At 34.1% G+C, this 23,186-nt stretch overlaps 1 pseudogene; it reads right to left on the bottom strand.

Annotated features, from left to right (window-relative positions):
* Positions 1 to 940: 940 nt before the first annotated feature.
* LOC142505183 (putative receptor-like protein kinase At5g39000) lies at positions 941 to 7,938 on the bottom strand (annotated as a pseudogene).
* Positions 7,939 to 23,186: the final 15,248 nt, after the last annotated feature.

The raw sequence follows: 23,186 nt of genomic DNA, 5'->3' as shown, positions 1-23,186 counted from the left end.
TCATCCACAAATGTTATATCTAAGTGTGGCAAGAAAAAAATATCAAAATCTGATGATCTGAATGAGAGCTTGATAGTTTGAATGTCACTCTTGCAAATTGCTAAAGTGATGGATATCACTGAACAGAGAAAATGTCGCTGTCAAAAAGTATACATTGAATTGAAAAAACTGAATGGAGTTGATAAAAATTTCATTTTTGCAATAAATGATTTCCTGATGTCAAATCCAACTGCGAATGATTTTTTCTTGGGACTTCAACATGATGAGAGCCTTTGTTGGCTGTCATGAAAAATGGACAATTCATCTTAAGATTTAATAATGACTTGATTTGGTAGAATAAAAATTAGTATGTGATTTCTGGTTAGATTTAATGTTGAATTTATTAATTTTCTATTTTGCATATCTGCCTTGAGATCTACTCTAGTTGTCATGAAGATTGAACAATTCTTTATTCAATAATAATAATTTGTTTTCTATTTATAAAATTATGACGTAGTTGAATATTTAATTTTGAAATAATTTATTTCGTTGAATTTAAATTTGAATATTTAGATTTTATGTTTGAATATTTTATTTTAATAATTTATTTTGTTTTCACTAACAATAGTTAATTATTTATATAAAAGTCTATGTAATTTGAATAACATAAATATATAGCTGAAATTGTATATGATAATATTAATTTTAAGTTTTTGGTTTTTTAACAATGTGATTTAAAAATGATTTATGTAAAATCAAAATTTTTTAGTAAAATTTTAAATTTTCAAATTCAAATCTTTTTTCTCCAAACAAGAAATTAATTTTTAAACCGCATTTTTAAATTTCAAACCAAACACCAAATGAAATTTTAAATCCATGATTTTAAATCTACTTCTATCCATAGATCCAAATCCCATTTTTTAAGCATCCAAACATATCGTAAAAGTACTACAGATACAGATCGGGCCGACCATCGCACATATATACATCCGTATTCTTTTTGTAAAATTCCCCACATGAACATGATAACATAAAATTTCCATTAATGTATCACAATTTGTAGGAAAAAGTTAAGAACAACCCATTTCTAACGAGTAACAATGCATCAACATATCCCATATACACAAACTTATGCTGTTCATGTCTTTGTTCACGTGGTGGGAAATTTTTTTCCCTCCAACATGTCGACAACGTCGGACATCGTGGGTCGTTCATGGGCTTCGCGCGTACATAGAATACCGACTTGGATGCGACGCAGTGCTTCGTCCACATCGAAATGAATTGATTTATCTGCCAAATTTAATATTTTCCCGTCCTCCCACGGCCTCCATCCCTGTAAAAAAAAGTCAATAAACTCAACTTCTATGTTCTAAGCAGCCGAGTTGATATGATTTTTGGGGAGAATGCACGAAACGAAAAGCAAAACCTGACACTTACAAAGCCAAACATAGGTGCGTCCTCTCCATCTTCACGACGAAGATCAATATTTCGCTTGCCGCTCACAATCTCCAAGACAGAAATTCCAAAGGTGTACACGTCTGTTGTAGTGGACAATCCACCATCGATCATGTATTCTGGGGCGATGTACCCACTGCACATTTATAACACACTTCACAAAAAAGCCAAACCAAACCATGGTTCATCGACAAGGCCGTCGTCGCATAGGTTACTGTTTCAGTTCCATGGATATTTCACATAAAGGGCAGGGTGATTGCCGTGGATTTGCTTAAAAAAACAATAATTTAATAACTTACGGTGTCCCAGCTACTGCTGTTGACAAAAAAGATTGATCTTCTTGCAAGGATATAGCCAGGCCAAAGTCGGAAATTTTAGGATTCATCTGGCTGTCTAGCAAAATATTGGTTGGCTTAGGATCTCTATGAATTATCCGTTCTCCTAAATCTTGATGAAGATACCGAAGTCCTCTAGCAATTCCCATGATGATCTTCAACCTGTAATTCCACTGAAGTTGGATTCTTCGTGCTTCATCTGTATATGTGTAGAAATCATTTCAAAACAGAGTGGATCAGTATTTCTTCAATACAAAAGAGAGTATTAAACGGGAAAAAGAACATGAGATCATCAACCAAAAATAAAAGCATCCAGCCCGCCATTTTCCATGAACTCATATACTAGAATCCTCTCTTCACCATCATCGCAATACCCAAGTAGTTAATAATGTTAATGTGCTTGAGATTATGAAGTAAACGAATCTCATTTTTGAATTCACTGAGGCCCCTTTCAGAATGTGTTGAAAGCCTTTTAACTGCAACTGTCTCTCCTGAAGGTAGAACAGCCTACACATGGCAATAACTATGAAGTTCAGTAGAAATATTCAGAAATTTTACTTGGCCGATCTATCTTGCAAAATGGAGCAAAAGCAGTTCAGACGGCCTGTCTAGAAAAGTTCACCTTGTAAACTGGACCGAATCCACCTTGTCCAATCTTATATGATTGGGCGAACTGATTGGTTGCCGATGCGATGGTGTTCCAATCAAACTTGCGCAATTCAGTATCTGCTTTCATTAAGTAAATCTAATTAGTACGAGCACATTCACCGGCGACATTTATTATAGTTTGACTATTCTAATGAGTTTGAGCTATGCTTCATTCACACTCAACCTTGAGTTCCTTTAAAGCGATTCTCAAATATTTTACACACTAAGAATAAACGCTTTCAATTATCAGAACGTTAGCAGAACAATAAAATAAATCATGAGCATTTTTTTATTCTTTTCTAAATTTACTGCTTCATATCAAATTATACCTGGTATTGGTAATTTCTTTATCTTAGGGACATAAATCTGTTCATAAATGCCTTCCACGACTGTCGAAACGATGGCCTATATGCTGGGGTGTTTCTCTGGTTTCCTTCAGATGAAGGGTAAACATTATCCATGTCCCGGGTAGATAGTGCTCTTGGAAGAGGTGTAGGTACTCTACTTGGGGAGGACAATGTTAATTGCCAACTGTGAAAAACATTTGCTGCATCATTGTGGCCAGGTCGTACTCTTCCATGAGAGTGTTAGAGTAGATGCCCTGCAAGCCAACGGTTGGCTAGGGAATTTATTGACTCAAGTGAAATAAACAATCTTTATTTTAATATAATTTAACTTTTTATGGTCTTGTTATACTTTATCTGTATACCCATGCAAACAGCATAGATAAAGTCCTTGATTATGCTTTAATACAAATGAATCGTAATTCGATGTTGAAACTCATTTGTAAACACTGCATATTCTAAATTCGTTCCTAGTCGATTCAGCCGCCTAAAACAGGGATAAAGGCCGCTTGAGCTCGAGACTAGCATCTGTGATGTTGTGTACTGTGTTTCTTGGTAAGGGCATGGAGATGTCCAAACATGCAGATGGGTAGTCATATGATGATTATACCGAACAACCCTCCCTCGGACTTTCCAAGTGGTTATCATTCATCGAGAGGATAAGTCCGTGGTTATGATTGTACACCATTAGTCCTTACGACCCGGGACAACACTGAGGCTCTATATGCTAGGGCTGTGCTTTGACTCGTTTACCGACTCCAGGAGAGTCATCAGGTGGCGAGGTTGGGTACAGTTGCGACACATATAGGAGCCAGTGCATTGTAGTGGGGGATTCACCGCTCACCTACGGGTGTGGATATCCTATGTGATCTGATGAAATAATAGTGCGTGGAATCTCTGGCCAGAGTATGAGATGTACGTTAGAGAAGTAGTTCTCCAATAGTACATGCGATGCCACTATTTATATGTGTCACATAGTTATCGAATTATTATGCAACCCTCGATGAACCAATGGTTGCAGATTCGATCGGGATATATGAGATGAAGGGACCGTATTGTACATTGATCATAATCGACTGGTTCTTGCAGGCACTATCAGTGATACCTAGGGGATCATGGGGCGATGCTACTAGACGCTCTTACCATGATCCGATGGGTGCAATCAGAAATGAGTTCTGACATTCTTAATCAAGGTGTTGATGAAAAGAATGGGGCTAACTAGGGTAAGCCCGAATAAGAATAAATATTATTCTGAATCACAAAGAGTTGTGAACCCACGGCTAGCTATATCCCTGAACCATTGAGGGTCACACAAGCACTGGTTTACTTGTTCTCGTTGAGATAATAAATTCAAGGAGTTGAATTTATAGAAACGTTGAGATAATAAATTCAATGAGTTGAATTTATAAGAAATAAGTTTGATATGATCAATCGATAAGCTTATAAATAAAGTTTATAAAAGCTTATAGAAATTTTGAGAGCATGACTGTTAATACAGTCAAAGGAGTACACTTGCCTTATTTAAACATTGATGATCTCGAAATTAAAGTGTGCATCATAATAACAAATAAGTTGAAATTGTCACATCGATGATATTTGATCACCGATCGGGATTATGATGAGATTAATGTAATGGGAGCATGGATTAGGGCTTGTAAGAGTATAAGCCCATCATGCAAATTTATTAAAGTTCAAATGGACTTTAATAATTAATTATATTTTAATTGTGTTAAAATATAGCCCATTAAGTTTTTATTAAATATGGTATTGAATTATGTAATATGGAGATATTCATGATACCATAATTTTAAAAACTTGCACACAAAGCTAAATAATATATATATGCATATATTCGAAATATACATTAGTGTGGTGTGCAACTTTCGAGAATCAAAGATATATGTTGAAATCATTAACTTAATTGATATGATTAATTAAGGAAAGTAATTATTTGTTACCATAATAAAATATATTACTTTGGTTAGTTAATGAAGAGGTGACTGTAGCTTTCATAAGATTGGAGAAAGTCTCTAATTTCCATCGGCCATCCTTTGCTCTCAAAAGGCTTTGAGCAATTTTGTTTTTTTTTTTTAAAAAAAAAAAAAGAGAAAAATCTTTACGAAAATATCTTCTACACTTTCTAGTGCAAGTTAGAAGAGGAACAAATAATCTGGTCGTTGACCTGATTCGAAGATTGAAGAAGAAGATCGAAGAATGTTCGTAGGGATTTACAACAAGAGCTACGTCCGCTAATACCGGAGTAGTTGGAGCCAAGTGAAATTATTCACCAGAGGTATAATACTAAACTCCCTATGTTTGATTATGAAAATCATACGAGTGCCCAAATATATTTTGATTATCAAAATAAATAAAATTTTTAAATCTTCCGCTGCGTTTGGGCATGTAGAAAATCGAGATCCAACAGAGAGATCATAGTTCGCACGCTAGTGGAGGACGACGTTGGTCGTCCACTGGCAAGGTCATTGGCTTCACCATTGCGGCTAGTTTTTTTTCTTGGATGAGGGGTAATTGTTTGCTCACTAGAAAAGTTCGATGTTAGTGGCCCACTGACTAATACATTGGCTCCATCATTGCGGCGAGTCTGTTCTCTGGGATGAGAGCCTATAGTTTGCCCATTAGAGGAGGACGATGTCCGTCGCCCATTAACTAATGTGTTGGCTTCATCATGATGAGGAGCAACACTTGTTATCTCATTTGATGTCAAAGATCTTGGGTTCTCCTGCTGCTCAAGTGCTATCTCTAGTTGTACCACAACTTGAGCCATTGTTGGCCGCTTCTTTGGCTCATCATCCAAGCATCGTCCAACAACCTGTACAAATGTTTTCAAGCTATCTGGTAAAATTTCCCCTCTCAGACTTGAAGCTACAATCAGATCAACTTCTCCTTTACTGATCTTGTCCCGAGCCCACTTTGTTAGATTATGCGCATCCATTGAAATGCTTTGGTCTAATACCGGTCTCCCACACAATACTTCCAATAACACCACACCAAAGGCATATACATCACTTTTTCTTGTTAACTTACCCGTGCTAAGGTAACTCGGGTCAATATATCCAAATGTTCCCTTAACTTTTGTGCTAGCATGGCTCTTTCCATTGCTTTTGTCTTCATGTTTGACCAGACCCAAATCAGAAATCTTAGCCGTAAAGTTTCCATCTAGCAAAATGTTTGAAACCTTGACATCCCGGTGTATGACTCCATGTCCTGTGTGAAGATAATCTAGTCCTCGACAAGCTCCAATACATATGTCAAGACGTTGCTTCCAGGAGAGATAAGCAGAGTTATTACCATTTCTTTCAAGCTTGTAGAGGTGGTCCGCCAAATTTCCATTGGGCATATAGCTGTAAACAAGAATCATTTCCCCGTGATCAGTGCAGTAGCCAGTCAAAGAGACTAGATTAACATGTCGGAGCTCAGAAAGTGTTTCGACCTCTGCCAAAAACTCACTTGCCCCTTGCTTAGAGCTTGATTTTAATCGCTTTATGGCGACAGTGTCTCTCCCACCATCGATTAGGCATTTGTAAACTTTTCCATATCCACCCTTTCCAATTACAAGTCCATCACTGAAATTGCTGGTACCCAACTGTATTTCGTTCAATGAAAATCTACGGCATGATCGTCCGGCCCTATCTGATAGCTTGCTTTCTTCCGTTGATAGCTTGCTTTCCTCCTTTGTGTTAGATTGCAAAACTCCTCTCAGCTTATGAGAAGTGATATTTACCAGAAAAACCATAGCTATTGCAACAGTTGGAATAATACTTCCACGAGCGATAATTGAGAGCAAAGATTGGATAGTCCAGGATGGTGAGACCCTTGTAAATGGCAGGGGATTTGGGCAATCAAGACAATTGTCAAGGTTGCTCAGTTTGAATATTTCAAATCCCGTAAAGAATCCACTCGCATTAATGAATTCATCATATGATTGGAGTGAGAGATCACGTTTACCTTCTTCTTTCCTCCTCTCATTATAACTATAAGTCCCTATGGTGATGCTCGAGGAAAACTGTGTTATCCGTTTCTTGGAATATGTCAATATTCGTGCAAGCAACTATTTCATTGATGAGGACTTTGAAAATCAGTTTGCCATTCTCAATCATCTCGAGTCCTCCATTGGAGAATTGAAGCCTGACCAAATACCTGAATCCCGCATGTACCGGTATTTTCCAGTTCAGAACTCTAGTCTTTTCTTTCGGAGCCATTCCAAATATGTCGCTGAAATCGTCATCCGGTGAGGCATAATCCCCGCTGAACTTTTCCCGGTGAACCATTTCTAGTGCAGTGCCATGTAGAACAGCTGAGACTCATGCCCAATCACTCGTGCTCCAATATTTCCACCATGAAAGTAAGAATGCTCCGCAGTCACTGGGATTATCTCAATCCCATTAATGAAAGCATAAGCATCTCGCAACCGACTCGTCACAGGGGAGAAACTAATGTTTAGTAGTTGATTTTCTTCAACATTTAAACAATGTTCCTTAGTAAAGTAACTCAGACCAAGAGCCTCACTGGTCAGCGAAGCACTAAAGTTACCAAGTAAGACAAAAGGTCCGGCTGCAACATCGAACAAGTCCGTCCGTGTTTCGAACCCTTTATACGCAGTAGGATTAAAGTGAAGGCGGATAAACTTCTGACCTGGGTTGAGAAGAAACGTGTAGGAGAAAGCTGAACCAGAGATTCTTGCGCTTTTATAAGGAGCCTGATCATCAGAAATCGAGACACTTGAGATGGTCGATGTGCCCTTTAACTGTAGCGAGTAATTCAACTTGGGGTGCTCATCTCCTATCCACTTCCTGCCATTTTTGACCGCGGAAACTCCATTCGAGCCACAGCTTATCGAAACATCACCCGTGATCATGTAAAGCGCGGGATCTTCGATACAGTCCGTGGAACCGATGGAGAAGCATATAAACAGCAGCAGATAAATCCAACAACAGCAGTCTTTCACGTTTCGATTCATGATTTAGGATCCGCAAAACGAAAAGTTCGAATTTAACTCCCATTGTTCACGAATTAATTGGTTATTCGTCTGATGCGGGTAACTTCGTCTCATTTTCCAGAAATCAAAAGTAGTCATGGAAAATTCCATCCACATTCACGGTCACGCGTTTTCATTACAAAATACAAAGAGTCCACGCGATTTTCCAATTCTTTCACATGCTCGTTGCATTCAACTGAATATTGAATAATATTAGTAGCCGGCGCAGCCAGAAATTTTATATCAATTAATTTATAACCATTAGATTTTTGCAAAGTTCTAAAAAGTGTGAGGCATCCGAAACACGGAAATCGAGTTTTAAGCTTTTTAAGCTTAAGCGTAATTAGCATTAGTTTAAGCGTGAAAAAAAGTTTTTTATTTTTAGTATAATTGTAATTATCTCAAATCAATAAATAGATAAAATAATAACTACCTAGAGAGGATATCAATTTTTTTTTCAAATTTACCCTTATATGATACTAATATTATACTTTTGTTTTTTGTTTTTTTTTAAATTTCAACACACTTTTATTTTTATTTTTTTTTTATTTCAACCATTCAAATATCAATTTAGTCCCTCCATAATTTGTCAAATTTTACTTTAGTCCATCAATAATGATAAAAAAGATTGTACGCACACGCATCGCGTGTGCAGAGTAACTAGTGATAAATTAAGTCTGATGCAATAATTCTCATATTTATAAAAACATAAAAATCTCAAAATTGCAATATTTATTTGTTTTTGCAACTAGACTACATTAAAAAATGCTAAATATTTGTCAAATCATTATCAGACATGCTTAATCATAATTAAAATTAAAAAATAAATATCTAAAATATAAACCTAATTTATTATTTTAAATAAAAGACATACCTTCAAAATAAAAAATTTAAAAATAAATATATGCGATTAATTGTACTTAAGTACACTTAATTAAACACCTTAATTACGCTTAATTCGGTCAAACTACAGTTTAACAGCTTTTTTCCGCTTTTCTCCGAAACGGGGCGTTTTTGTCGAGCTTCAAGCTTAAGCGGGCTTTTTAGAACACTGAATTTTTGGACTACAATCTTAATTTTTTATGAGCTTTTTTAAATAAATATTTGGGTTATTTAGATTAAATCTAATTTTTTGTTTTTTTTTACATTTAGTTACATTTTCTTGGTTTTACTAATACAACCCTATTAATTAAGGTTTGAAAAATGTGTAACTATTTTTTTTAATTAATTGAAAAAGATAAATTAAGAAGTTTGTATGGAAATTTATTTTACCAATGATTTTCTTAATATGTGAAACTAAACAAGCTATATATTTGAGAGAGATACATAACATTTAAGAATTCTAGGAACTACCTATTTTTTGTATATTACAATATTGTATGATTGACTAGAAAAATTAGTTTAGTGGGTGAAAATGATTTTTTTAGAATAGTTAATTATTAAAAAATTATAAATAGAAATATCGTAATTGAAATGTTAGACAGAAAAAAAAATATTTCTTATATTTGCATGTATATTAATTACAATATTAGGTTGCGTTTGGATTAAATATTTAGATTTGTGAGAAAAATTAGAAATAAGTCTATATAAATATGAATTTGAAAATTCACCACTTACTCAAAAATAACTATTTGAAATTTAAAATATATTTCAAGTGGATTTAAAAATATTTATGAGAGCATCTAAGAAGCACTTCATAGATTCTAACTATGCGAAAGTATTTTATGGTGTTTATGAATACCCGTTTCTAGTTCAACTTCAATAATTTTTAATCAAAAGCTAGAAGAATGATTATGATGTTTTTCTTCTATTTTTTAATTAATGATTTTAAATTATAATTTGACATTTATATCTTTACTTATCATATTCACGACTGTCCTCGATTATTTTTACCATATTTTTATCTCAAATTCACAACCCCTTCTGATAAATCTTTTTGAAGATTTTTAAAATTTTGATTTTTATTTATATATTAGTTTTTAAGAGTTTTTAATAGAATTCATTCAATCATATTTTACAACAAGCATTTGTTTTTAAAAACAATATTTTGCATTTTTACATTTACGGAATTTTATTTTATTTTTTACATATTTTGTGTATTTATCAAGGTTCTAAAAAGCGTGAAGCGTCCCGAAGCGCGGATGTCGAGCTCCAAGCTTTTCAAGCTTAAGCGAGATTAGCACAGGCTTAAGCGTGAAAAAATGTCTTTTATTTTAATGTAATTGTAATTATCTCAGACCAATAAATAGATAAAATAATACATAAATATGATAAATTTAAGTATGATGCATTAATTCTCATATTTATTTAAGCATAAAAATCTCAAAATTGCAATCTTTATTTGTTTTCGCAACTAGACCACATTAAAAAATGCTAAATATTTATCAAATCATTATCAGACATGCTTAATCATAATTAAAATTAAAAAATAAACATCTAAATTATAAACATAATTTATTATGTTAAAATAAAAAGACATACCTTCAAAATAAAAAAATTTAAAAATAAATAGATGCGATTAATTGTTCTTAAGCACACTTGGTTAAACGATTTAATTACGCTTAATTCAGTCAAACTATATTTTAACCGCTTTTCTCCGAAGCGGGGCGTTTTTGTCGAGTTTCAAGCTTAAGCGAGCTTTATAGAACACTGATATTTATACAAATTTTCATTCGTTTTCTTAAATTTTTTTATTAATCTTATATAAATTTTCAAACCCTCAAATCATAACAAGAAAAAATTAATTTTGATAAAAAAAATACTCAAAATATAATAGTTATATAAATACATTGTTGATAGTGCGAATATCAAAATTTAGATAATTAATATAGATAAGTGTTATATAGATTAAAGAAGTTTTCATTTTACAAAAAATTAAACTTGTAAGCAATTTTTTTTCAAACACTAAAACTTTAACTTGTATTAGTTTTATGTTTTTAATTTCAAAAATTATTTACTTTTGATTATCACGTACTTCTTTTTTATTTATAATCTTTAAAAAAAGTACTTCAAATTAAGTAAAAGCTCTTGCAAATAATTTTTTACTCAAACAAACTAATGATTGTTATTATAGATTTCAAATCCTTAACTTCAAATCCATCAATACAAATATAACCTTAAAATAATTTGTATGGTAAAAAATAAAATAAACGACCTAAAATTAGAAGCAACTGTAAAATATCAAAGTTCCCGATACTTCTTCCATGGCAAATGAAGTAAGAAAATTACAACGATAAAAATAAAACTACATTCACGAAAGGAAATACAACAATATCAGTCTTCTAAATTCACACAATTTTTATTTTGATTATCTAATTAGTCAGATTTGTCTAGTTTAATATTCTCACTTTTTTTTTTTTTGCAAATTTACTTTATTTTTTTCTCGAGAATATTGATATGACATATGAAACGTCATTAATATTTAGTGTCGTGTCAGTACTCCAGCGAAAAAAAAAAACTAAATTTTTCATAATTTAACAAACTTGTAGGATTTGAACAATAATTTTTCTCTAAGGTGAACAGTAATACTGATTCTTTTATTACAACCCTTTTGCCCTCCCTTCACAAATCATAATTATCTAAAAATCTAGTACTATGAATTATAAGGCAGATAATTATTATTTTTGAACATATATTTATATAAAATAATTTTAAAATACACAAAAAAATTTTACACTCCATTTTTTATAGGGTAGGTCTCTTGTGAAATGGTCTCACGAATCTTTATACGTGAGAAGAGTCAACCCTACCGATATTCACAATAAAAAGTAATATTCTTAGCATAAAAAGTAATATTTTTTCATGGATGACTCAAATAAGAGATTCGTCTAACAAAACACGACCCGTGAAACCATCTCACATAAATTTTTACTTTTTTATAATCATTTGTTTCGAAGAGACACAAACAAGAAGGTGGTATCAGAATTAAATTTATTATTACGATAAAATAATTTTTATTATTTAATGACCAATCTCTAAATTTGTTATTGGGCCAAAAAATGGGCTAGTAAACCATCTCAAAGAGTATGTGGGCCAACTTCCTCAAGTAAGTTGGGCCTAGAGATTTAAAAATATATAACTATAAAATGTATGGGATAAAAAGGAAAATATGCAAACTATTTATTTATTGTTATAGAAATAATATTATAGATGATTATTGAATAAGATTTGTTTCCCTGTAAATGTGCTCTGTAAAAGGAGATCTCAGGTCATGAATAAATTATTCTAAAATCATTCTCTTTTCTCTATATTTTTTACTATTCATAACACGTTATCAGCACGAGTGCTCTTCAAGGTAAAATTCATAGATAATTTATTCTTAATCTTGTATGGATGCTCTCTAAGAAGCACAATATTTAGATTTAATATTTATACTCCTGAAGTAGCAGAAATTATATGTTTATATTGATGCTCCTGAAGAAGCACAATTTTTTAAATTTTATGTTGATGCTCTTGAAGTAGCACAACACAATTTTATGTTGATAGTATTGATAGATCTATGAATAAAATATAAATATATAACATTTATCAATATTCTCGAAGAATATTGATCTAAGATCATAAAAATCTATCAATATCTATGAATAATATTGATATAAAATATAACGTTATCATATTCCTGAAAAATTTAGATAAATGTTACATGTTTCAACAATATCCTTGAAGAATGTTGATTCAATATAAATTATAAATGTATTGTTGTTTTGATTCAAGTTTTCTTATCATGTTTATAAAGTGTGTTTTATTTTTTATTTTTTTTAGTTGTATATGATTTCTATTGAATTTTGAATCCTGGACATATGACCATGATTTTTGGAAATTTTTTTTTAAAATCTTTACCGTAATAAACGCTTTTAGTATTATAAGAACTGTAAATTATTCACTTGCTTATTTGGTGAGCTTCCTTTTTTTAATTTTTGTAACAAGAATTGACACGAAAATATAGTAGAAGTCGAAGAAGGGAAAAAAAATTCATATAGATAATACAAGTGATGGATAGTATAAGTCGCAGTAAACCTCATTTCTAAATTCATATAGATAATACAAGTGATGGATAGTATAAGTCGCAGTAAACCTCATTTCTTGCATAGTACACACTGATAATTAATTTTCTCTGTTTTTCTATTGCCTATTCTCCGTTCTTGCATAGTACAAGTGATAACATGTGTTATCTTTCATAATATTTAGTTTCAATTATAGTAGTACAATTTTACTCTATATATATCATAACTCTAATATAAATTTTTTTTAAGTTGCAATGATGAACATCACCAAACTTGAATTTGAAACACTTGACTTGACTGGAAAAAATTATTTATCATGGATTTTGGATGCCGAGATCCACCTTGTCTTTATGAATTTAGGAGATACAATCGAAGAAAGAAATGAAATGTCCCAGCAGGACCGTGCAAAGGCACTCATTTTCCTTTGTCATCACCTCAATGACGGATTGAAAGTCGAATATCTCACTGTGAAAGAGTCACGAGAGCTTTGGAAAAATCTAAAATAATTTGACCATCAGAGAACTATAGTTTTCCCAAGAGCCCGATATGAATGGATGCACCTACAGTTACAAGATTTTAAGTCCGTAAGTGACTATAACTCTGCATTATTCAAGACTAGTTCCACATTGATACTTTGTGGAGAGAAAGTAACTGATCAAGACATGTTAGAAAAGACTTTCTCCAATTTCATGAATAAAACGTGCTCCTGCAGCAGCAATATCGAGAACGTGGATTTCAAAGGTACTCTGAACTCATCTCGTGCTTACTAGTTGCTGAACAAAACAATGAGCTGCTCATGAAAAATCACCAAATGCACCCAACTGGATCCACACCATTTCCTGAAGCAAATGGAACTGCATTTCCTGAAGAATATGAAATTGTATTTCCTGAAGCAAATGCTAATTCCACTCAAAATCATAACAATGAAATTCAACGTGGACGTGGGTGTGGGCGTGGGCGTGGCCAAAGAAGATACTATCAGCAACAAAATGGAAAGAAACATAAAACAAGCCACCAGCAGTGGAATTCCAATAATGAAGAAGCAAATGAGAAAAGTTCCAAAGTGTATGAAGAAAAATGTTATAGATGTGGAATGGAAGGGCATTGGTCTCGTACCTATCGTACGTTAAAATATTTTGTGGATCTATACCAAAAATCAATCAAGGAAAATGGAAGAATGGAGATAAATTTTATGGACAATGATGATCCAGTTGATATAACTCACTTGGACGTCTCTGATTTCTTTGCTAATCCAGATGGAAATATAGATAATTTGATTGGTGGTGGTGTGTTAGAAAATAATAAGTAATTACTTTCATTGGTCTTGTTCCTACCTTGAATTTCTATTGTTTATTAGGTGTTGATTGATGTGTCTACTAGACTTTCATGGGGATATTTGTGGGCCTATACACCCACCATGTGGACCATTTCGATACTTCATGGTGTTGATTGATGTGTCTACTAGATGGTCACATGTTAGTTTGCTTTCAACTCGAAATATAGCTTTTGCTAGATTACTTGCGCAAATTATTAAATTACTAACTCTATTCCCAGATCACTCAATCAAGACAATTCATCTTGATAATGCTGCTGAATTTAAATCGCAGATATTTAATGACTATTGTATGTCAATAGGGATTTCAGTTGAGCATTCGGTTACCTATGTTCATACACAAAATGGCTTAGCTGAGTCATTCATTAAGCGTTTGCAATTAATTGCTAGAGCATTACTGATGAGAACCAAACTTCCATCATCTGTGTGGGGCCATGCCATATTACATGCTGTATCATTGATTCGTATAAGGCCAACTAATTATCACCAATACTCACCCTTACAACTTGCTTATGGTCGAGAGCCTGATGTTTCTCACCTTCGAGTATTTGGTTGTGCTGTACAAGTCCCTCTCCCACCTACACAATGAACCAAAATGGGCCCACAATGTAGACTTGGGATTTATGTGGGATATGATTCACCATCTATTATTAGATATTTGGAACCTTTAACAGGTGACTTGTTTACTGCGAGATTTGCAGATTGCCACTTCGATGAATTGGAATTTCCAAATCTAGAGGAAATAAAGTTGTGTCCCCGAAGAACAACAAAAGATATGTTGGAATGATAAAACACTATCTCATTATAATCCTCGAAATAATCAATGTGAGCAAGAAGTTGAAAGAATCATTCACTTGCAAAGAATTGCAAACCAATTGCCCGATACTTTTGTTAATACAAAGAATGTGACAAAGTCACATAAACATGCAGAGAATACCCCAGTAAAAATTGATGTCCCCATAGGACCAGCTATTATTCAACCTGCAAATGAATCTAACATACGCCAGAAGCGTGGTCGACCAATTGGTTCCAAGGATACTGTACCTCGAAAAAGAAAGGTACAAGAGAAAGAAAATTCAAAAGCTCCCGAAGAAGAAATCTTGAATGATATAGTAATAGAAATCAATGAACCAAACTTGGATAATATTATTTCTGAAGAATCAAATTCTCATGACAATAATGATATTTCTATAAATTATATATCATCTCGAAAATTGTGGGATCGAAATAACACAATTGTTGACAATGTCTTTTCCCTAAATGTCGCCCTTGACATCATACATAATGAATACCAACGGATTGTCAACGAAGAGATGATTGGCCAAAGTGGAAGGAGGTCATACAAACTGAATTAGACTCACTAGAAAAGCATAAAGTGTTTGGACCTGTAGTACGAACACCTGAAAATGTAATCCCAGTAGGATACAGATGGGTTTTTGTACGAAAGAGGAATGAAAATGGTGAAATTGTAAGATACAAGGCCCGACTCGTAGCCCAAGGTTTCTCGCAGAGACATGGAATTGAATATGAGGAAACATATTCACCTGTGATGGATGCCACTACTTTTCGATTCCTAATCAGTTTAGCAATATCAGAAACTCTTGATATGCGACTTATTGATGTGGTAACTGCTTATCTTTATGGTTCACTTGATAGTGATATATATATGAAAGTGCCTGAAGGATTCAAACTATCGAAAGAAAATGGTGAAGCGTCCAAGGCTATGTTATCAATAAAAATGCATAAATCATTATATGGATTAAAGCAATCTGGTCGCATGTGGTACAATCGTCTTAGTGAATATTTTTAAAAGAAGGATACATAAATAACATTATTTGTCCACGCGCTTTTATATAAAGAACAGATGAGGGTTTTGCAATTGTGGCAGTATATGTTGATGATCTAAATCTTATTGGAACTCCAGAAGAGGCTTACTAAAACTGCCAATTACTTGAAAAATGAGTTTGAGATGAGAGATTTAGGAAAGACAAAATTTTGCCTTGGATTGCAAATTGAACATTTGCAATAAGGAATAGTTATTCACCAATCATCATATACAGAAAAAATATTAAAGCTCTTTTACATGGACAAGGCACACCCATTAGCATCACCAATGTTTGTTCGATCACTTGATGCTAACAAAGATCCTTTTCGACCACCTGAAAATGGAGAAAAAACAGTTGGTCTAGAAGTACCATATCTAAGTGCCATTGGTGCACTGTCATATCTCGCAAATTGTACTCGCCCAGATATATCATTTTCTGTTAATCTTTTAGCGAGATATAACTTATGTCCAACCCGAAGACATTGGAATGCTGTAAAACACATATTTCGTTACCTTCGGGGTACAACTGATATGGGATTATTTTATTCGACAAAATCACAGTCTTCTTTAGTTGGATATGCAGATGCATGATATCTTTCTGATCCACCTAAAGCTAAATCTCAGACAGGTTATGTGTTTACACGAGGAGACATTGCTATATCATGGAAGTCGGTGAAGCAATCCTTAACAGCGACGTCTTCAAATCACTCTGAGATCATTGCAATGCATGAAACAAGTTGGGAGTGCGTGTGGTTGAGATCTATGACACAACATATTCAAGAGTCATGTGGGTTCCCAACAGCCAAAGATAGCCCAACAGTAATATTCGAAGATAATGCTGCTTGCATTGCGCAGTTAAAATGAGGTTATATCAAAGGTGATAGAACAAAGCATATTTCACTAAAGTTCTTCTATACACATGAGCTTCAAGAAAATGGTGATATTGACGTACACCAAATTCGCTCAAGTGACAACGTAGCCGAATTATTTACAAAGGCATTGCCAACTTCAACATTCAAGAAATTGGTGCACAAGATAGGGATACACCAGTTGAAGGATCTTAGATGATTGAGATCAAGGGGAGTATCTATTGTCGTACTCTTTTTCCTTCGTTCAAGTTTTTCCCATTGGGTTTACTGACAAGGTTTTAACGAGGTAACATTTGAGCCCCAACATCTTTTGCAAATAATTTGTTGAGTCGATAATCATCTAAAGGGGGAGTGTTATAGAAATAATATTATAGATGATTATTGAATAAGATTTTTTTTCCCTGTAAATGTGCTCTATAAAAGGAGGTATCAGATAATGAATAAAGTATTCTAAAATCATGCTCTCTTCTCTATATTCTTTACTATTCACAACATTTATAGCTTTATTTGATTTTTAAAAACTTCATAATCTTCATTTGCACAAATAACAAATTTCATAGTCCCACACGTGGGGATATTATTAAAAATCGAATAGGTTATATAAACGCGTAGTTCTGGATATAGCTAGATATTTAAAAATCTAGGAGCGCATTTATCAAATCGCCGATGGTATAAAAATTCAGTATCCAAATTTAGAGAATTTATTTCTGTTGTTGTAACATTAGATATTGGTATGAGCATAGTCAAGGATCTAGCAAAAGAGTGGAGATTATTAATGTAGTGTGAAAATTCACGTGTAATATAGGAAATTTGCACAAAATTCAGAATAAATATTTAATCTATTTCTCTTTTACAAATAAACCTAAGCATTTTTAAGTGTTGGTCCCACATGTGGTAATTTGAGATAATAAATATAAAAATAAAGAATAAATTGGACACCGAGATTTACGTGGAAACCCCTAAAAATTATTAGGATAAAAATACGGGCAAGATGAAAAGAATTCCACTATGTGGTGTACAACTCACTCACTGTGTTTTCAAATAGAACACACACTCTCTTAATACAGGAGGAATAAACACCTCACAAATATTATAGAAATAATAGGAGGAATAAGAAAACTCAAGAGGAGGCTTGAGAATGGGATGAATATCAACTGACGGAGGATAACTCTATTTATATAGCTCCCCTGGCATGTGAATTTGCACATTCAAATTGTATTTGTCTTCATCCAAATTTGACAACGCTTAAAATGTGAGCCAACTTAGTTTGACTGGAGAGTTAGCCAACCTATTTTGACTTTGCCGACATTTCTCTCACTTGGAGATTTGACTGAGAATCAAATACATCTCCACACATCTTTTCAATCTTGTCATTCCTTGCTACTTACATTTCTGCTAGACCACTTGAGGATCTACATCACTCAAACTTGTCAATGTTCACTGGCTTGGTCAAAAAATCAGCTATGTTATCTTTTGTATGGAATTTTCTGCATATTCACACTTCTTTCTTCTACTATTTCTCGAACAAAGTGAAATTGAACTCCAATGTTTCGTTCTGGAATGAAAGGCTGGATTTTTTGCGATTTGTAAGGCACTCTGACTGTCACAAAACAAAGGAACATTCTCTTCTTTGTGTCTGATCTCCTCCTATAACCTTTTAATCCATATTGCCTCCTTGCAAGCTTGAGTAGCTGCCATGTATTCTGCCTCTGTTGTAGACAACGTCACAACTGTCTGCAGTTTTGAAACTCAGCTTACTGCTCCTCCTGCAAGTGTAAACACATAATTAGTGATAGATTTCCTCTTATCATGATCACCTGCATAATCTGAATCGACATAGCTCCTGAGTGAAAAATATGATCTTCCATAACATAATGCAGCATTTGAGGTACCCTTATTGTATCTAAGGATCCTCTTAACAGTGCTCCAATGCTCTCTTCCAGGATTCGTCATATACCGACTAACTGCTCCCACTGCTTGAGCAATGTCCGATCTTGTACAGATCATGACGAACATCAAAATTCCCACTGCTGATGCATATGGTATTCGAGACATCTCCATCCTCTCTGCTTCACTACTAGAACACATCTCGGAGGATAACTTGAAGTTAACAGGAAGAGGGGTCGATATTAGCTTGCTATCTTACATGTTGAAGCGTTGCAAGACTTTCTTCAAATAATTTTTCTGAGAAAGCCAAATCTTTCTGTTACTTCTGTATCGATGAACTTGCATCCCTAGAATCTTGTTTGCTGGTCCCAAGTCCTTCATATCAAATTCTCTAGCGAACTGTGCCTTCAATCCTTGGACCTGTTCTTTGTTGGGGCCTGTTACCAACATGTCATCCACATACAACAGTAAAATGATATAATCATCACAGGACCTCTTGAAATATGTACAATGGTCTGCACTTAGTCTGTTGTATCTAAGGCTCATGATATAGGAATCAAATCTCTTGTACCAACACCTCGGCGCCTGTTTGAGATCGTACAGAGATTTGTTCAACCTTGCAAACCATGTTCTCTTTGCTTTTTTCCGCAAAACCTTCTGGCTGGAGCTTATAGATTTCTTCTTCAAGATCTCCATTAAGAAACACCGTTTTCACATCTAGCTATTCTAGATGTAGTTCAAACACCGCACACAATGCCAACACTACTCTGACTGTTGTAAGCCGAACCACATGAGAAAATATCTCAATGAAGTCAATGCCTTCTTTCTGAGCATATCTTTTTACCACCAATCTAGCACGATACCGATCTACTTGGTTATTGCCATCATGTTTGATCTTATAGACCCATATGTTTCCAAAGGCTTTCCTCTCTTGTGATGGTGTAACAAGATCCCAAGTTTTATTTCTATCTAATGCTTTTAACTATTCTTGCATTGCGATCACCCACAAGGATACATCTGAGCTTTGAGTAGCCTCGTAGAAACTCGACGGCTCACCATCCTCGAATAATAGACAATATTCAATATTGCTTTCAGTGACATAATCTGAAAGCCAATCTGATGGTCTTCTATCTTGAGTTGACAACCTCACATTGGAAAACTTCAGACTCAACATGTTCTTGTTCTTCGTGCTCTGGTACTGCTTCACAAAAATTTGACCTTCGTCCGTCTTATTTTCCACATGAAATATAGTAGTTTATGTATTCAACATGCCTTTGTCTCCCTTTACTTTATTTTCCTCAAAGATAACATTTATGCTAATGACAAGCTTGTGAACAGTAGGATCCCACAAGTGAAACCCCTTTACTCCATCAACATAACCCAATAAGATATATTTTCTGAATTTTAAATCCAACTTCGATCTTCCTTGCTCATTGTACAGAACATACACAGGACTTCCAAATGTATGCAAATGAGAATAATTTGTTGGCTTCCTAGTCCACATCTCCATCAGAGTCTTTAGATCAATCGTCACTGAAGGAGAACGATTGATAATATAACAAGCGATTTTGATTGCCTCCGCTCAAAATGACTTGTCTAGACCCGCAGTTCTCAATATAGCTCTTGTTCTGTCCAACAAGGTTCTATTCATTCACTCTGTCACTCCATTCTGTTGAGGTGTGTAAGCCGTCGTGAACTGTCTTTTGATGCCTTCATGTTGACAATATGCATCAAATTCGTCACTGGTATATTCTCTTCCATTGTTAGTCCTCAGACACTTGATTTTCTTTTCAGAATCAAGTCCAACCCGTGCTTTGAAATCTTTGAAGACTTGGAAAACATATGATTTTTTCTTGATTGGATACACCCAACATCTCTTAGAGAAATTATCAATGAACGAGACAAAGTATCTCGCTCCTCATATGGATACAACTAGTGCTTGACAAACATCCGAATGAATCAGCTCTGGTATTCTTTTGATCCTGGCAATAGAAGTGCCAAAATTTAATTTGTGTTGTTTACTGGAAACACAGTGCTCACAAAAGGATAGTGACACTTTTGTAAGTTCCGGCAGCAGCTTCCGTTCTGAGAGAATTTTAAACCCTCGTTTTGATATATGCCTGAGCTTTCTATGCCATAACACTATTAATTCTTCACCTGAACCAATTGATGCAACAGCTAGTTCTGCCTCTTTGTGTGTTTCTCCCAAAAATACATACAGATTTACAGCAAAAGCGCACCCTTCACAATTTTCATGATCTCGTTCTCGATACGGGTTTTACACCCAATGTCATCCAATTGCCCCAAGGACAAAAGATTTTTCGTCAGTCATTTCACATGTCGTACCTCCTGTATGGTGCGAATGATGCCATCAAACATTTTAATTTTGATAGTACCGACCCTAACGATTTTCAAGGCATGATCATTTCTCATGAATACAGATCCTCTTGAGACTGGTTCATAATGATCAAACCATTCTCTCTGAGACGTCATGTGTCACGTCGTTTCTGAATCCATAATCCATGTGTCACAAAATTTGTGCCTGCCTTCTGCAACTGCTGCCGCTTCGCTGAATAATATTTCACCACTGCCTGAAGTACTTGCCACATTTCCTTGAGAATTCTTGTCGATACTCGTACACTCTTTTTTGAAGTGCTCTTTACCGCCATATTTAAAACAGTAAATATTTTTCTTCTTGCTTCTCGACTTGGATCTACCCCGTCTTTGGCTCCCACTGGAGTCACGGTCCATAAATCTTCCTGTTATCATTGGTAAAGCCTCTGCTTGCTTAGATGTTACCAACCTATCTTCCTTATTCTTGCGTCGGCTTTCTTCTCCGAGAATCGCAGTTAAGACATCGTCGAATTTTAGAAAGCCCATAAGAATAATGTTGGTTATGTTGATGATAAGTTGATCATATGAATCTGGTAGACTTTGAAAGTAGAAGCTCCGCACGTTCATTTTCCCTTATTTTATGCCCCATGGAAGTGAGTTGAGCAAATAGAGTATTTAGTGTGTTGATATGGTCGGTCATCGATGAGGATTCCGCCATCTGAAGAGTATAAATCCTTCTCTTTAGGAAAATCATGTTGTGTAGTGAATTGACCTCGTACATCTTTGTTAGAGTATTCCAGATAACTTTTACTAACTTTTCAATTTTTTTTGTATTGGTACCATAATTTCTAAATTTTGGCTCTATTCGTCTATCTAACACTATAATATTTTTTTTGTCGAAAACGTTGATTAGACGGTGGTTAAAGCTAAAGTTACCCAAAATTTGTGAAATTCTTGATTTTGATGTGAAAATAATTTATTTGGAAGCAACTTAATATAAAAAACGAAGTTAAAAAAATCAAACAAACTTTACAAGCTCCACTACCACAAAATTTATTTTCGCAGCCCAACATCAACATCAATCAGTAAAAGCATGCTGCAAATGCTACATTCTACGATGTGTGAACATGTGTTCGCTATTAGTATTGTTGCACCTTACAGAAACAAAGGCGTGCATTAAAATCACGCTATGAATATTATTTTTACGGCATGCATATACGTGTGCGTTGTTAATAACCTTATATAAACGATAGCGTGTATTTTATGCACGCCACGAATATTGTTTTTACAACATTCACAATTATATAATTGACGATGTGTATTGCGCGCTGTCGATGCTATTTTCTTGGCGTTCACTGCGCACTGTCGATATTTTTTCCCGTGGCATACACTGCATGCTGTCGATAACCTCTGAATTTCAACAGCCTTTAATTGTACATCGTGTAATGCATGCTGCAGAAAGTCGATTTGTACTCTGCGAGAAGTCATTTTTTGTTGTAGTGTTATGTGTGTTCTACCAAAACCATTCAATTATTTTGACACCAAAATGTGAGTTAACAATCATCTAATCAGCGTCGTTGAAAATTTCAATTGTTAATAGAAAAAAATAGACGAAATTCAGAAGTTATCATACTAAGACCGAAAATCGAAAAGTTAGTGGATCAAAAAAATATGACAAATTATTGGATAAAACAATATTTTCCTAATTAAGTGACGTCCTAATTGGCCCAAAATCATAAATGACCAATTACGAGTGGGTGGACCATCTTGCGGGTCAGATTCCAATAGGTCCAAATCTCGAGTTATTTCCGAATAACAAGTAGCTAAAATAAGTAAATATAATACATATCAGCCGGTTATACAAGCCACGTGTAAGGGCCTCATATCGTATTATCGTAAATCACATTTTGATTCTCGATAATTCAGGAAATTGTCATATTATTAAGTGTATGATGTATATAATTGTCAATGAAATTGAGAAAATATTTTGTGATAATGAAAGATTATAGTAGTAATTGATTTGTGTTTGAAAAGTATGTTGAACCGCAATAGAGAAGTGACACATATTACGATTTTTAGCATAATTATATGAGTATTAGTTAAAATGAAATGAAATCAGTTTCACTAGAAAGCTAATACATAGTACTAAAACTTTCTTGTTTTGAGTTTTGTCCAAAT

The sequence above is a fragment of the Primulina tabacum genome, chromosome 1 (genome assembly GCF_025594145.1).
Source record: "Primulina tabacum isolate GXHZ01 chromosome 1, ASM2559414v2, whole genome shotgun sequence".
Lineage (NCBI taxonomy): Eukaryota > Viridiplantae > Streptophyta > Magnoliopsida > Lamiales > Gesneriaceae > Primulina > Primulina tabacum.
The sequence above is the reverse complement of the archived record's forward strand: the minus strand, read 5'-3'. Positions and strand labels throughout refer to the sequence as shown.